This window comes from Odocoileus virginianus, chromosome 17, assembly GCF_023699985.2.
Source record: "Odocoileus virginianus isolate 20LAN1187 ecotype Illinois chromosome 17, Ovbor_1.2, whole genome shotgun sequence".
NCBI lineage: Eukaryota > Metazoa > Chordata > Mammalia > Artiodactyla > Cervidae > Odocoileus > Odocoileus virginianus.
Window position 1 is genome coordinate 19,548,234 of NC_069690.1, and position 17,196 is coordinate 19,565,429.

Consider the following 17,196-nt stretch of genomic DNA (forward strand, 5'->3'; position numbering starts at 1 on the left):
GGGGAGGGGAGGCAGATACTTTGGGAGTGGGAAAAGCAGAGGCGGAGGACAGCAGATAAGCTCTTCTTTCTTAGGTTTCAGGGTGAAATAAATGCACCTGACGCCCGCGTGGCAGAAGAGCTCCGCCAGCTGAGCGAGCCGGAGCTGGACAGAGGCTGTAAACTCGGCGACACTCGTGAGACTCCGCCCAGTGTAAGCACTCGCGCGTTCCCGTGAGGGCGTGCACGCGTACGCAGTCTTGTCTCGCGCAGGGTCGAGCCTGTCAGGCGGGAAATCTCGCGAGATCGGAGACTGGGATGACTGTCGGGAGGAGGGGAGTGGTGTCGGGGAAGGGGGGGAATCTGGGCAGCGGCCGGGCTCTGTGGCTTCAGGGCTCGGAGAGAGAGAGGGAGGGTGGCAAAGAGAGTGAGTCGGTGCCGCCGCCTGCTTAAGGAGAGAGGAGGGGTCCCGCTAGCCTGCGCCCTTCGCGGGCTGAGAGCGCGAGGCACCCGCAACCTCTGAGGCCTCCGGCCCCTGGGGACCCCGCCCCGCCGCCGGCCGGCCGGCCCGGGGCCTCTCTTCCCTTTGTGAGCGCCCCCTTCCCAGGGGTGGTGGTGGTGGCGGAGGGCTGTGCGTGAGCCCGCCCGCCTAGGGGCCGCGGCGGGGGACCGAGAGGGCCTCGGCTGTGTGAGGACAGGAGGCGGCCGAGGCCCGGGCCGGTTCCCCCGAGGCGGCGGCGGCGGCGGCGGCGGCTCCCGGCACTTCCCCGCGCCATCTTAGCTGAGCCCAAGCGCTGAGGGCGCCTCCTCGACCCCGGTCGTCCCCTCGCCCCCCCCCCCCCCCCCCCCCCGCCCCTTGTCGCAGAGCTTGGGCTGGGCGGCTTGCTGGGGCTCCGGGGGGGGGGGGGCGGCGGTCTGTCGCCTGGCCCCCTCCTCCTCCTCACTCGCCCTCCAGCGTAGCGGCTCCCCCGGCGCTGCAGGGGGCTGCGCCTGCTTACTCCGCCCCAGACCTGTCGGCGAAAGGGTAAGGGCACCTCTGCTTTGGGAAAGGGAGACATGGAGGGGGCGGGGAAATTCGGCCCTCTGGCCGCTGCGCGGAAGCTGGGATGTGGGGGTGGGGTGGGGGAGGGAGACAAGGAGGGTCTGTGATTCTGTGGGTGGGGTGAGGAAGCTGGTGAGCTAGGCGCCCTCCTGTTTTGAGGGGCAAAAGCAATTGCATTCCTCTTTCCTGAGGGTCACCGGAAGGGGTGGTGGAAGGGGATGTCTTCAGGAAGGTGTGGCCCTCCTAGGGAGACAGGGTTGATGTGCACCCCGACTTAAAGGCGCGAGGTCCCCTTCCCTTCTGATCCCTCTGCTCCTCCCTCCTTCTCCTTTGTAGTGTCTGTGTATTCTTGAGAAGGGAGACTGCTCTGGGTCGTCTACTGGGTAGATTCCTTCCGCCCCCCAGGAAGTCTGTACCCCACTTCTGTAGGGGTGGTGGAAGCGTTTCTTTCCCCCTACCCTTCCCCATCCTTTAGTCTGCTGCAGTGCTGCAGAAGTCCAAAGCAGTTTCTTCATACACAGGCCCGTGTATACACTGAAGGGAGGGGGAGCGGGAGAGGGAAGTAATGGCGCTTCCCTTAGAAAGGTTACCCCTTTTCCTTTGGTTTTAAATCGGTAACAGTACCGGTTTAATACTCTTCCTCTGAGATCTGTCCGTGGGAAGTATATCTGTTCCGCCTGTTACTGGGGGGATATGGCCATTCAAGAGGGACCCTGCCATGTTAGGAACAGTTTTGATGGTCTCTCTTGCTCTCTCATTTGAACACTAGATTGACTTTGTATGAGCATATTGGGTTTTCGTTAAGATTCAAGTAAAATAACTTTGTTTTCTCTGATTTCCCACTTTTTTTTTCTTCCTATGACTTTTGTAGTACTTGAAGAATTATTCAAGATTATTCTGTACAGACAGGATGTCTGATGGACATTGCTTCTCCCTGAGCTGTGAATTTTTAGGGTTAATACTATTTTGTATACATCGAAATTGAAATTTTCCCAAAATGATTAGGCTACACACCTTTCTGTTGCAAATGCTTTGTTTCTTAGTGTAAGGGAAACATAAACATTAATTTGCCTGATTATGCTGTAGTAGAATATTTTATAGCCAAAAAGTTATTTTCCACTTTTGCTTCATGTCATATTTGTTTAAGACAAATCATCTTATCTGGTTTACAGTAGTACTTACTGGTTTTGTTTAATAGAATAGAAATAAATTTTTAAAAATTTACATTCTGGAAGTATGTTGCCAAGTTCTTCTTGTGACCAAAGAGTAGTCTTGAAGTCTATAGTTGATACTTTTCTCTTTACTGATGGAGTGAGTTCAAAACGTTCCATACTTGAACATTCATATAATTAAATAACTTACACAGCGTGATGAAGATGACTAAATACAGAGACCATGTCTTGACATTTTAACAGCAAGTTGTATTTAGTGTTTAAGCTTTACTTAGTGGCTGACTTGTTTTTAAGTACTTCCCTGCCATCTACATTTTACATTGTCCATCAGAGCTCTTTTGGTGTTTGTTGCATTTTGAAACCCATTTTAAGACAAGGATTTAAAGATGTTAGAGGTAGTAGTAGTGTTAAGCATTAATTTAGTTTCTATCTTACTTCATGATTTTAATATAGGAGGACATGTTAATGGTATGTTAAGTCAGTTTTTATTATTTTTACTTGGCGAATGGAATTCTTGCTTTCTTTATTCTCTTGATTTTTTTTATCTGAATTCATTTAAACTTAAACAGCACTTCTCATTTGAATCTTTATTTCATGGCACAATGCTGCATGTTGTGGTGGGCAGTTTTCGCTGTATGGCAAACTGATGTAAAGTTTAATTCTCTATATTATGGCTTGTTGTTGATAATTAATTTATATATACTAGCATGTGTAAACCCCAGCATACTGCTTATTAAAGAGTGTCTGTTTTTGTCTTTCAAAGATGCAGAGAGAGCGTATTTATCAATAAGGGCTACAAAACTTAAGGATGTAGACAGGATATAGTTAAACTACTTGCTATACATCAGAATGCTGGAACTAAGAAGTACTCTTTAGAACAATTATAAAGAGACTCTTGTCAATAGTTGGTAGGAATTCTGCTAAAAGTGGTAAAATTATGTTCATGACCAGTTAGATAAATACATTATTAGGGGAAAAACTGAGAGTTATGGCAGCTGAGTTCTGATGCTGCTGTCAGAATACTGAGAACTGTTAGTCTGAGTTGGTTGATTCCAGATTAGTATGGTACCTCTTGTGTTTCAGAATAGTTCATCTACAAAATGGCAGTGGACATCACTTCCTGTTCTTTCACAACTGACTCTCTGAATTCCCTTTTAATGACTTAATTTTTGGCATTCTCGTATCTGATTTGCTAATTTTGTTATAATTCTCATGCTTTATAGATGGAAGAATTTGTTAGAATCAATTTGGTTTTAAAAGGTTTTATATAGAATTATCTTGACAGTAAATAAGTATCTTTCCAAATTAAAGGATATTTTCTCAAACATTTAAACTCTGATAGGTTTTAAAGAAACATAACAATATACAGGACCAAAAGTATGAGTGAACTGAATAGAAAGTAGTTACTGTATTTTCTGTAATATATATTTTGGGAGAACAATGGATATGCAGTTAATTGACCATGTTAATACATACCATGCTTTCTGCATATCAAAGTATATGCATGATACTTGATCCCATGTTATGATGCCATCCCACTAGTATGAAAGAACCTAATTACTTGCAAAATACTGGAAGAACCAAATACCCTTAACCATAAAAAGTGTAATTTAAGAATTTGCTAGTACTTAGTAGATATGGAACTGGAGGAGGGCGCAGCAGCCCATTCTAGTATTTTTGCCAGGAGAATTCCGTGGACAGATGAGTCTGGTGGGTGACGGTCCATAGGGTCACAGAGAGTTGGACATGACTGAAATGACTTAGCATGCACACAGTGGATATGAATACTTAGTAATTCCAGAAGTTATCTAGAGGGCCAACTATTGGCATTGAATTTACATTTGAGATTAATCTGTTACTCAAATTACCTGGAAATAAATTCTGTTTTTCATTTGACCACTTCAAATATTACAATCATTTTATCTCTCCTCTGTATATCATTTTGGTTATCAGTAATCTGTTGTAATAATTGCACTCATACTAATTTAACCTTTTAGAAATTAGGAGCTTTTTTATATGTATTAGTTAAGGGCTGCTGTTCAGTTCCAGATCATACATGAATGAATCTCTTCTAAAGTGTCAATTCCGTAGTCAAAAATAAAAGTGAGATTGTTGTATTAGAGTGCCAATGTATGTTCATCCACCTTTAGGTTTCTGTACTTATTCATGGCTGGATTATTTTTTATATTGTTCAAGATTTCAAGTTCTAAAATGTAAGAGAAGGAAATGGCAACCCACTCCAATATTCTTGCCTGGAAAAGTCCATGGACAGAGGAGCCTGGTGGACTGCAGTCCATGGGGTTACATGCCTGAGCATGCATGCATGAGGGTGGAGGGAGATGGGTTGGTAGCAGTAAACTGGTAGAACTAAAAAAATAAATAATAAATGAAATGTAGGTGTAAAAAATACAAATCCATTATATTGGATTAAAATTTTAAATTAATGATAAAAATTAATATTGAATATCTTTAAGTGTCTCATACCTTCTTTAAAAATCCACATTGAAAAAAAAATCCACATGAATTTAAAAATTGTATGGAGGGACTAGAAACAGTTTCAATTGGAGTGTTCTGTCAACATTTGGTAACAATTATTTCTATATCAGTCTCTCTTGTTTGTGCTAGAAGAACACTTTTTGTTCTGAAATAGAGTTTAAGGCTGCATCCTCTTACCTAGTGACAAAGTTGAGTAGCCCATAAAAGGTGGAAAGGTTTTTCACAATATAAAGTATTTGGCATGTAAATAAAGTTAATGAAAGTACAGGTTACTAAATACTTTACATAATAAATATATAGCCTGTTAAAAAATATCAATGACACTGGCATTGTTACATATACATAACTACATTTAATGTACCCTAACTTATCTTTAAAGTTAAGAAGGGGATTTTTCCTTTTGATAAAATTATTCAATATGATAGTGTTGTGCAGATTCAAAAATAAATGAATTACTTCATTTAAGGAAGACACATGCAAAGTTCAGTTTCTGAGAAAAGCATCAACAGATAATGATATGGAGCACAATATTTGGATCTGTAGCCATCAATAATAAACTGGTGCTTAATGTATTTTAATTTCACCATTTATTAGCTGTGTGACTTCTTTATGTCACTTTTTTAAGCCTCACTTTCCCTAGTGGCTCAGAGAAGGAAATGGCAACCCACTCCAGTATTCTTGCCTGGAAAATCCCATAGAGAGGCCTGGTGGGCTACAGTCCATGGGGTCGCAAAGAGTCGGACACAACTGAGTGACTAACACACTTCCCTGGTGGCTCAGATGGTAAAGAATCCACGTGCAATGCAGGAGATCTGGGTTCCATCCCTGGGTTGGGAAGATCCCCTGGAGAAGGGAATGGCAACCCACTGTAGTATTCTTGCCTGGAGAATTCCATGGACAGAGGAGCATGGCAGGCTACAGTCCCTGGTTGCAAAGAGTCGTCTGAGTGACTGAACACTTTTTCCTGGCCTATAAAATGAAGATAATGTCTACTTTATAAGGTTGTTAGTTTTAAATGGGATAATCCTTATTAAGTACTTAACTTATTGCTTGATACATAGTAAACACTCAATAAGATGTTAGCTTTCACGTACTGGCCACTTAATAAATGTTTACAAATGAAGATAGTCTTAATTTTTAAGAATGAATTATATTCCATAATTTTTATTTGAAGTTGGATTTGTACATTTGGAGCTCTCTTTATATATATCTGTGTATGTGTGTATGTATATTTATATATATATGCATATAACATGGTTTTGAAAGAAATGGTTATAATTTCTTTTTACAAATAATATTTATTTATTTGGCTGGCTGAGTCCTACTTACCATGTGGGATCTTCGATCTTCATTGCTGCATGCGGGATCTTTAGTTGCGGCATGTGGAATTTAGTTTCCTGACCAGGGATCAAACCCTAGTGCCCTCCATTGGGAGCTCAGAGTCTTAGCCACTGGACCATCACAGAAGTCCCAGAAAAGGTTACACTTTCTAACCAAGGGTAGCTTGCAGACTTTTTGTACCTATAATGAACTACTATGTGGTTCTGTAAGAGATTTTCTTTTTCCTTTGCTGGATGTAAACCTGTCTTGAAGACAAAATTTCCTTTCCCTTTGGTTGTTGTTGGTGTTCAGTCACTAAGTTTGTGTCCGACTTTTTGCAGCCCCATGGACTGTAGCCCGCCAGCCTTCTCTGTCCTCCACTATCTCCCAGAGTTTGCTCAAATTCATGTCCATTGAGTCAGTGATGCTATTAATATCTAACCATCTCATCCTCTGCCACCCGCTTCTCCTTTTGCCTTATTTCCCCCAGCATCAGGGTCTTTTACAGTGAGTTGGCTCTTCGCATCAGGTGGCCAGAGTTTTGGAGTTTCAGCTTCATCAGCTGTCCTTCCATGAATATTGAGGGTTGATATTCTTTAGGATTGACTGGTTTGATCTCCTTGCAGTCCAAGGAGACTTCTAAATCTTAGACTTCTACTTCCTGAAACTCTTTTCAGTGTCACTGGCTTTGAAGGAATTCAAAGTAGTCATGTTCTCATAAGGCTTTTTCTAGTATGTTTTGTAGGTATGTCCCACCTTGAACATGCTTTATATTCCACAGTATATTAATTCAGCAAATGTTAAGTGATGATTATATGCCAATAAGACTTGGTCCCTGCCATGGAGGAATTCTGTCTTTTCATTTTTCCACTTCTTAAATAGTTTTCTCAAACTAGATGTTCAGAGGAAAGCAAGGACCTTCCTGTGGTTGTCAGTTCCTCTAAACCAGTTCTTTTCAGATTTTAGGTTGTGACCCATTAGTGACTTGTCAATTGTTTTGAAATTTCTTTTTGAACCCTCATATCTGAGTATGCTTATTTTTTCTTTTTCTTTGAACAACTCTACTTTCAGGCTCTCCTGATTCTAGTCTCTCATCTATTTGTTAGTTATGTTGCACATATTTACCTTTCCTAGGTCTCAAATCTTGTAGGGTACTGAAGACTCTGTCTAGTAAGTCCTGGGTAGGATGCCAGCTGTTTGGGGTATGATGATAACTTCTGAGGTTTTTATTTTGGGGAATATATTATCACATATCTAATGTCACATCTTACGTATGTGAGGGCAATTTCTCACCAATTGCAGAATTTATTTAAAAAAAGCAAAACTTTATTTGGAGCATAATAAAATATATTTTATTTTTATTTGAGGCATATGTAGGTTTAAACTATTAATTATAACATGTAATTCAATGAAGTTTATTATTATGACTATTTAAATGTATTGAGTATGTTTGAAAAATTTCAGTGTACTTCTGTGCATTGTCTAATAATATCCTTATGTTTTGGTTGATATTTTTAATTGACTTACAATAGTAGTTACAAGTCTCTATAATTTGTATTTTGGATTGATTTCTTCCAATTTCTTCCCATGAAAACTGAGAAAAGTTTCAGAAAAAAGTTGATGAACAGCATTATTAAACAAGGTCAAGGTTTTTTTCATTTTTTACACTTGGGAATTTAGTGTCACTCAAAATTGGAAAAGCCTTGTCTCTTTGCCAAAAGCATCCATAATCCTTGATTGTAATAACTTATATTAATGTGTAATTGTACTTGATAAGGAAACTTGACTCTTCAACGTTGCATGGAAAACTCTGTATGGTATTTATTATTATAGAATTTAAGTAAACTCTTGCTGTGTAAATGGTAGATGATGATTGTGATGTTTTATAGAGACCAGCTCTTCATAGGAGTACACTATTTCGGTTAGTTGTTTCTTAACATTCAAGGGTTCTGAGTCCTGGGGTACAGTATAATGTGCTCACTTTAACATTCTTTATGTGATTGTTAACGATGGTAATTTTTCCATTACCTGGAAAAACACAAATAATTTAAACAGAGTAATGAAAAGATTCTTTTATCTTTAATTTATTTCTTTTTTTTCCCCATTTATTTTTATTAGTTGGAGGCTAATTACTATACAGTATTGTAGTGGTTTTTGCCATACATTGACATGAATCAGCCATGGATTTACATTATCTTTAATTTAGATACTGACAAAATTGTTTTGTGTATTATGTATGAAAGTTCAGTTCTATGAAGTAATGCCATAAAACTTAAGGCTAAAAGGATTTTAAGAAGGAAAAGATGTGAAAATTTTCTACTTAGGAAAGAAATGTTCTGTAGTAGAAAAACTTGAATGCTAACAGTAGAAAGTATAGAATTTGGATATTTCTTTGTTCATGTGATACTTTGATTGAACTCATAGATATGCATACAAATGTAAACTGGAGAAATCACTATGTTCAAAAATAGCATGGTTTTAGGGGAAAACAAAAAATAGTGATACAAGAATTTTGTTTTGTAATGTACATTAGATACTTTGATAAGTTAGAAGAATAAGCTTTACAAGATAGTTTGTTCCTGTAATAAAAGAAGTTTTACTAAAACCCTAAATAATGGATAGTTACCAAATGAGTTTTTCTTTGGTTGAATACATAAGAAATAGACATTGTTTATTATTTAATCATCAAATCAGTGATAAGGGTGGTGGGTTTTTAAATTTATTTTTTGTTTTGCTTTTGCATTTAGTATTAATAGTTTCATTTCAGTTCAGTCACTCAGTGGTGTCCGACTCTTTGCGACCCCATGGACTGCAGCACACCAGGCCTCCCTGTCCATTACCAACTCCCGGAGTTTACCCAAGCTCATTTCCATTGAGTTGGTGATGCCATCCAACCATCTCATCCTCTGTCACCCCTTTCTCCTCCTGCCTTCAATCTTTCCCAGCACCAGGGTCTTTTTCATTGAGTCAGTTATTCTCATCAGGTGGCCAAGAGTATTGGAGCTTCAGCTTCAGCATCAGTCCTTCCAATGAATATTCAGGACTGATTTCCTTCAGGATGGACTGGTTGGATCTCCTTGCAATCCAAGGGACTCTCAAGAGTCTTCTCCAACACCAGAGTTCAAAAGCATCAATTCTTTGGCGCTTTCTTGATAGTCCAACTCTCACATCCATACATGACTACTGGAAAAACCATAGCTTTGACTAGACGGACCTTTGTTGGCAAAAATAGTTTCAGTATCAGAAGTGAACTGGGTTTTGTGTCCTTAAGAAGGACCGAATGTGATTTTTTGCACTTTTTTTTCAATCAACAAGAATGGACCCACATTGGCAGTTAAGTGTTTTGAGAACTTTAGATAGGGATCAGATTAAGAACTTTCATTTTTATTTATCAGATTTGGAATGCAGATATTTTAATAATAAATCATTCTCTCAAAAATTTTCCTTAAGTTGAATACTTAGTCTCCTAACATTTTAGTCTGTCTACTCTAAACAACTAAATTTAACAAGGCATCTGGTTAATTTAAGAGCCTTGTAAATACACATTTTCTTTCAACCTTCCAGGAGATGGCATGGAATATATTAGGGGAGGAATAGTGAAATAGATACACTAAGCAAACATCTAAAATGTATCTTATGGTTATCTTAGAGGTGATAAATCCAGTTATCACCAATAAAATGGTTCTGTTGTTGAGATACAAAATGTTTATTAAGTAATACAAAAACTGTAATTGTTTTTGGCGATACTTTGAGGTATACCGCCATTATGTTTTTTTATGTTTTTTTAATATAAATTATATTGGATTAATATTAAGTGAAATGGTATCCCAAATTTTAGTTTTCTATTATTCTGCTTTATCTTATTCAGGTGGCATTGTGATATGTGATTAAAACATTTTTTTTTTAGGTTTTATTGTTTTAATCCTTTTGAAATATAGTCATTAAGCTATTTGGTTTATTCAGTATTTGGTCTAAGCTTAACTTAATGTAGAAATCAATTTCAATTTAACTGTTTGAAACACATAGATTATAGTTTATGATCTGTTGGTTTGTACTATGAAAGCATCAAATCAGAATGGTAATTGATGGAATTTAAATTTAAAGACTACCAGTATAGCTAGTATATTGTATAGCTTTAGTATCAAAATAAGATTCTGTAATAACACATGTACTTGTTATGTATCTTTTGAGTGCTGCATTCCAGGCACTGTGCTTATCAAAATAGGTTTAGTGATGAAATCTCTTATTACACATTTTTGAATACTGTTTGCTACGTACTATGCTGGGATCCTGGAATGACTACGACTTAATCTCTCCCTTTTTTTCAGTTTAGCAGGGAAACAGACTTGCAGACAAATTATATCATACAAAAACGCAGTGCAGAATTTCTCAACCATGGCAGTATTGACATTTTAGGTAGGATAATTCATTGTTGTGGGTGTCTGTGTTGTATATTTATAAGATCATTTGCAATATCCCTGGTCTTTACCCATTAGATACCAGAATCACTCCCTCTCCCCAGTTGTGACAATTAAAAATGTTTCCAGACGTTGTCAAATGCCCCCTGGGGAGTAAAATCACCTCTTATTGAGACTCACTGGAGTAGTGAATAACTAAGTTACAAAGAGCTGTTATTGTACAAGTGAAGGAAAGTCAAGGAATGTTTAGGTGGAGTGACCCCTTATGGGAGTGAAATATTGTATGAATCTTGAAGAAAAGTAGGAGTGGAAAGGAAATTGTATACCTGAGAGCATGAAAGAGCAATGTCTAAGAGTGTAATTACTGATAGTTTGTGGCTGTAGGCTATTTATGTTTGGAATGGAAATTCAGTAAAATGAAGCTGAAAAACTACTTTGGGGCCATGTATCTTTTAATTGAGTTATAATTAGTGCAGCAAAATGCATAATATTAAGTGTAAGCTTGTTGAATTTTTGCAAATTTATATACTCATGTAACTCCCATGCACAACAAGATATGGAACATTTCCAGCATCTCTCACAGTTATTTCTTTTTTCCTTTTTAAAAAAAAATTAATCCGTGTTGTTTTTTTAAATTAATTTAGAAAAATATTTGTCTGCACTGGGTCTTAGTTGCGGCATGCAGGATCTTTTAGTTGTGACATCTGGAATCTAGTTCCTTGACCAGGGATCAAACCCAGGGCCCCCTGCACTGGGAGTGTAGAGTCTTAAGTCACTGGACCACCAGGCAAGTCCCTCTTACAGTTATTTCTTGACGGGCCGTTTTTGCTGTGCTCCTATTTGATATGAAAATCATATAAAAGCAAGCGTATGGTATGATCAGATTTCATTTTGAAAAGATTACTCTGGAATTATTGCAGAGACTAGATGGGCAAAAATTATACATAAAGAGGTTGGTTAGAAGGTCATTGCAGAAGCCTATAAATAAGGAGTAGCGCTCATATGATGATTTGATTAAGGTAGAAATACTGATGGAAATCGGTTCATTAGAGGTAGGGGAAAGGATATGTTAAGAGTGACTCTAATTTTTCAAGAAAAGGGAAAGATAGTGATTTTGGCTTTGGTTGTGTATCAGTCAGGAGAGACCAGGTTATGTAGTGGTAATGAACAGTTCAAAGATTTCAGTGACTTTTAACAGGACCAACATTTTTTTGCTTGACATGATGTGTATATAGTGTGGCTGGTGGGGCATTCTGTTTGTTCTTACCATGTAGAATCTCAAATTAATGGAGATTCCATCACATGGCTCCATGATCTCTGGCCATGGGAAGGAGACTGTTGCTAATAACTCATTGGTTCTTAAAGTGTCTTTCTAGAAGAAGATCATATTATTTTGGCTTGTCATTCATTGGCCAAAACAAGTTATGTGGTCTTAAGAGATTTCACAGAGAGGATAAAAAAGTGCAGTATGTCCTGAAGAGGAGAACTAAAATATTTCAGCTATGATAAATAATGTTGATTTACAGCTTTAGTCATTTCAGAAATGAATAATGTGACATTTATGATTAGAATATTAGTAGTAATAAGACCCACTGTTTATTGAACATTTAACTGTGTGCCAGTACTACTTTATATGTGTGTATATACACACACACATTATTAATTTTTAATACATGTTTTATTTAAGTTTTTCGTAACATCTCTGAAAGGCAAATAGCAAGTTGAATTTTATAGGGGGGAAACTGATGCTCTTGAAGTTAAATAGCTTAAGTTCACATAGCCAGTAAGTGGTGGAGCCAGGAGTGTCTGTAAAGCCTGAATTGTACTCTTATTTGGTTGGGTAGAAACTATTTGGCAGTAGGGTAGAAGGAGGAAAAAAAACTGATCGAATAATCAATCAAATATGTTGATTAGACTTAATATTGTTAATTAGACTTAAATGAATTAGCAGTGGTATTCTTGTAAATAACATTTCTTGTCCAAGATTTTTGGGAAACGTTATAAGTATAGACTAATTTCACTGCCTTTTAAAGTTTCACAGATTAATATCTGCCGTGTCTTATTTATTTTTTCTGTTTTTTTACTGCCTTCTTTCTGGGTTTCTGCCTGTATCACTCTACTGAATCTTTTCTCTAATTTTTTTATTCTTCTTTTAGATTTTTAAATTTTTAATTGAAGGGTAATTACAGTATTGTGTTGGTTTCTGCTGTACATCAACATGGATCAGCTATAGGTATACATATGTCCCCTCACTTTTAAGCCTCCCTCCCACCCCATCTCACCCCTCTAGATTGTCACAGAGCCTTGGTTTGAGTTCCCTGAGTCATCCAGCAGATTTCCACTGGCTGATATTTTACATAGGTTGGTGTGTATGTTTTCATGCTACTCTCCACCTGTCCCACTCTCTCCTTCCTACTCGCTGCCCTTCACCATGTCCATAAGTTTGTTCTGTATGTCTGCATCTCCACTGCTGCCCTGCAGATAGGTTCATCAGTACCATCTTTCTACATTCCATTGTTGTTGTTTAGTCACTCAGTCGTGTCCGACTGCAACCCTGTGGACTGCAGTGTGCCAGGCTTCCCCGTCCTATCTCCTGCAGTTTGCTCAAACTGTCTGTCGCTCCCTTCTCCTGTCCTTAATCTTTCCCTGCATCAGGGTCTTTTTCAATGAGTCAGCTCTTTGCATCAGGTAGCCAAAATTTTTGGAGCTTTTGCTTGAGTCCTTCCAGTGAATATTCCGGATTAATTTCCTTTGGGATTGACGGGGTTGATCTTGCTGTCTATATGTATTAATATATGATTTTTCTTTTTCTGACTTCACTCTGTATAGAAGGCTCTAGGTTCATCCACCTCATTTTCTCTAATTTTTTGAGTGTGAGAGTCTTTCATCAGTTCTTTGTATATGAAATGCTAGTGTATGTGCTATGCCTTTCTATTACTCTTAGTGAGCATTTCTTTTTAGGTATGTGAATTACTTGTCGTAGGGGTGTTGGTAATTAGAATAAAAGGGAGTCTAGCTGTTGAGAATAGAAAATTCAAGTTGAAAGTGAGTCAGGAGTAGGGATTTTTATAAGAAAACCTTAGAAAAGATTAAAGGAAACAAGTAACTCTGATCTGTAAAACTGTCTTCTTACCTTGGTTGGAAGAAAAGGGCTTATTTTTAGATCATCTCCTTCTTAAAAATTTGTTTTACTGGTTCTCTTAGCGCTTGATATTTTTCTTTCTCTCTCTCGTCTTTTTTTTTCTCCCTGTCCTTTCCAGTGCCTCTCCCAGCCCCAACTGCCTGTCTGAGAAGTTTTGTACTTCTTGGTTATCTATAGGCACATCAGGTTCAACATATCTACAAAGAACTCATCTTTCTAATTTCTTCTTGCAAAACATTTTTTTAAAAAGGTAACTTTACCAAGGGCACAACTTAGTGACTAAACAAATAACAGTTTACTTGGCAGTGAAATTCACATTTTTAACATACAGATCACTGACTGTAACCATCAACCTAGTGAAATACAGAACATTTTTATTTCATCTAAAAATTCCTGAACAGTCAGTCTCATTCTCCTCTTATTCTTAGATAGCTGCTGATGTGATTTCTGTTTCTGTGAATTGGATTTGTCTTTTCTAGAGTTATGTAGAAATGGAATCACACAGTGTTTTTTTGCTTGGCTTCTTTCTCTTGGCATAATGTCTGTGATATTTATCCATGTTGTTGTGTGTATCAGCAGTTCTTTTTTATGTTCCTTAGTAATATCCCTGTGCTTTGATATACCATTAATTCACTTACTGATTGATAGTTACATCATTTCCAGTTTTTGACTGTTACAAGTAAAGCTGTTGAAAATTTGTGTACAAGTTTTTTATGGACATTTATTTTTAAAACCTGTCTAAAGTCTTGTAACTAGAAACTGGGATTTTTTTTTCTTTTAATTTCTTTCCTCACCTATATTCATCCAATAGATCATGAGGTCATGGAGTTTCTTTTTTAAATGGTTTTACCCTTATGTTCTCTTTTCCAAAGATCTTTAGCATTCTTGAAAAGTTTTTTAATTTTGTGAAGCCTTATTTTAGGAATAGGGCATGTAAGGGTGATTGGGCAGAAGGTGTCCTTGCTAAGTGAGGTTTATAGTCAGGTGGAATGGTGACTGAAACTCGGGAGAGGATGGTACTGATATTGAAGTTACAGGATGGGGAAAAGGGATGTTGCTGCTGAACGTGCTCTATCCCTGCCTGGTAAAGCACTGTTTTAGTCCCTATTCTTGTTGGTAGGTTGAGATTGCCATTTTTAGTTTTTTGTTTTGTTGTATATTTATAGGTATATGTGTAGTGTGAGTGACGAGAAGAAAGTTCTTTTTTCATGGATATGCTCATTGCTAAGAGATCTTCAGTCAGTTACTTAACCTGGGCCTTGGCTTCCTTATCCGTAAAATGGGGTTAACAATAATAGGCTTGTCACATAGGGTTGTTAAGAAGATTAGAAGCATTATTAAATGTAAAGTTCTTAGAACACTACCTGGCATATTGTGTTCTATAAGTGTTTGCTAGTATGATTACCTTAATTCTGAGTTACTTAAAAGGCTGACTTTTCCTCTCCCATTTCAGTTCCTCTTCCATATTACTGTAAGATTTATCTCCTAGCACATCACTCTTCTGTTACCTATTCAAACTTACAAAACTGCTGTATTATTTGGCAACTATTTATGTGCCTTTTTCTTTTTTTTCAATTGTGGTAAAGTATACAGACAGTAAAGTGCACAAATAAAATTTTACAAATTTATCAACCACTCAGACTAAGCTATAAAAGTTTCTAACATTCCAGAAGCTTCCCATTTGTCCCTTTCTGTTCCCACATCTGTTTTGACTTCTTTGTTGTTGAGTTGCTAAGTTGTGTCCGACTCTTTGCAACCCCATGGACTATAGACTGCCAGGTTCCTCTCTCTATGGGATTTCCCAGGCAAGAATACTGGAGTGGGTTGCCATTTCCTTCTCCAGAGGATATTCCTGACCCAGGGTTCGAACTTGCATCTCTTGCATTGACAGGTGGATTCTTTACCACTGAGCCATCAGAGAAGCCCTTTTGACCTTCTTTACCATGGGTTATTTTTGCAAATATGTCCTTTTTAAAATTGAGGTATAATTGACATACTAGTTTCTGGTGTACAACATGATTTGATAGCTGTATATATTGTAAAATGATCACTATAATAAGTCAGGTTAACATTTGTCACCATACATAGTTACAGATTCGTGTGTGTGTGTGATGAAAACTCTATGAACTACTCTTAGCAACTTTCAAGTGTGCGATACAATATTATTAATTACAGCCACCCGGCTGTTCATTACATCCCTGTGACATTTGTTTTATAATTAGAAGTTTATACCTTTTGATCCACTTCACCTATTTAGTTACCCCCAGTCCCTGCTTCTGGCAACAGCCAACCTATTCTCTGTATCTCCAGCTTGTTCCCTGACCCCTCCCCCACAAGTTTCCACATATAAGTGAGACCACATGATGTTCTTTCTCTGACTTATTTCACTGAAGGTCCATCAGTGTTGTCCCAGATGGCAGGATTTTCTTCTCTTTTTTGGCTGAATAGTACTTCATTGTGTGTATGTGTATCTCAGATTTTCTCTGTCCGTTCTTTCGATGATGGACATTTAGGTTGTTTCTCAATCTTGGCTGTTGTAAATAATGTTGAAGTGAGCATGGAGATGCATATATCTTTTAGAATTTTAATTTTCTTCAGATAAATACTCAGAAGTAGAATTGTTGGATCATATGGTAGTTTTTTTTTTTTTTTTTAAGAACCTCTACTGTTTTTCATAATGGCTGCTTCAATTTACATTCCTACTAACAGTATGGAAGGGTTCCCTTTTCTCCACATTTTTGCCAACACTTCTCTTTTTGATAATAGCCATTTTAACAGATGTGAGATGATATCTCATTGTGGTTTTGATTTCTGTTTCCCTGATGATTAGTGATATTGAGAGCTTTTTATGTACCTGTTGGCCTTCTGTATGTTTTCTTTGGAAAAATACCTATTCACATCCTCTGCCCATTTTTAATTTGGATTGTATGGTTTTTTGCTCTTGAGTTGTATGAGTTTTTAAAGCTATATATTTGAATATTAACCCCTTGTCAGATATATGATTCACAGATTTTTTTTGTGTTCTGTAGATTGTCTTTATTTTGTTGTTGGTGCAAATAATTACTTTGTATAATTTTAAGCTTATCTGTGATTGGCCCCTCCATATCTATGAGGTCTTATTTCTCATTACTGCCCAGCATACAGATTTTATTATACCTGCTCTGCCTATGTTCATGATGTCCTGTTGGTACCCTTTTGATCTCATCTGTTCTTCTGTCCATTCCAGTGTTCTTTCATGAAATTGTCTCCAACTGGTCCAAATTATTATTGTCTTTGTCCCCTCGGGCCCCCCGGGCTATTCGGCATGTGGGATTTTAGTTCCTTGACCCCAGATTTAATCCATGCCCCTTATGGTGGAAGAGCAGTGTCCTAACCACTAGACCTCCAGGGAATTCCTCCTGTCCTTGTTCTTAACTAAATTCTTTTTGGCTCATTTTCACTATCCCAGGTTAGTACTTAATGAGGTATTTTCTTTTTTTTGTAATTATTTAATTGTCTTAACTTTAGTGGTACTGTGGTTGTTTTCTGTTGGTCCCTTATGATGCCTAGCATAGGATACATAGTACTAATTGTTGACTAGAATCTAACTGAATTTTTGATGTTTAAGTTCTCTTAAGTATTGGATAGC

The 17,196-nt window shown here is 37.9% G+C and overlaps 1 protein-coding gene across 2 annotated transcripts in view; it reads left to right on the forward strand.

The window, feature by feature from the left end:
- Positions 1–323: 323 nt before the first annotated feature.
- The window catches only part of TAOK1 (TAO kinase 1), a 95,696-nt gene continuing 78,823 nt past the window's right edge, over positions 324–17,196 (forward strand). For both annotated transcript variants that reach the window (XM_020911779.2, XM_020911778.2), the window contains exon 1: positions 324–1,002. The gene's annotated coding sequence lies outside the window, so the exon portion shown is untranslated. The remainder of the gene's footprint in view (positions 1,003–17,196) is intronic.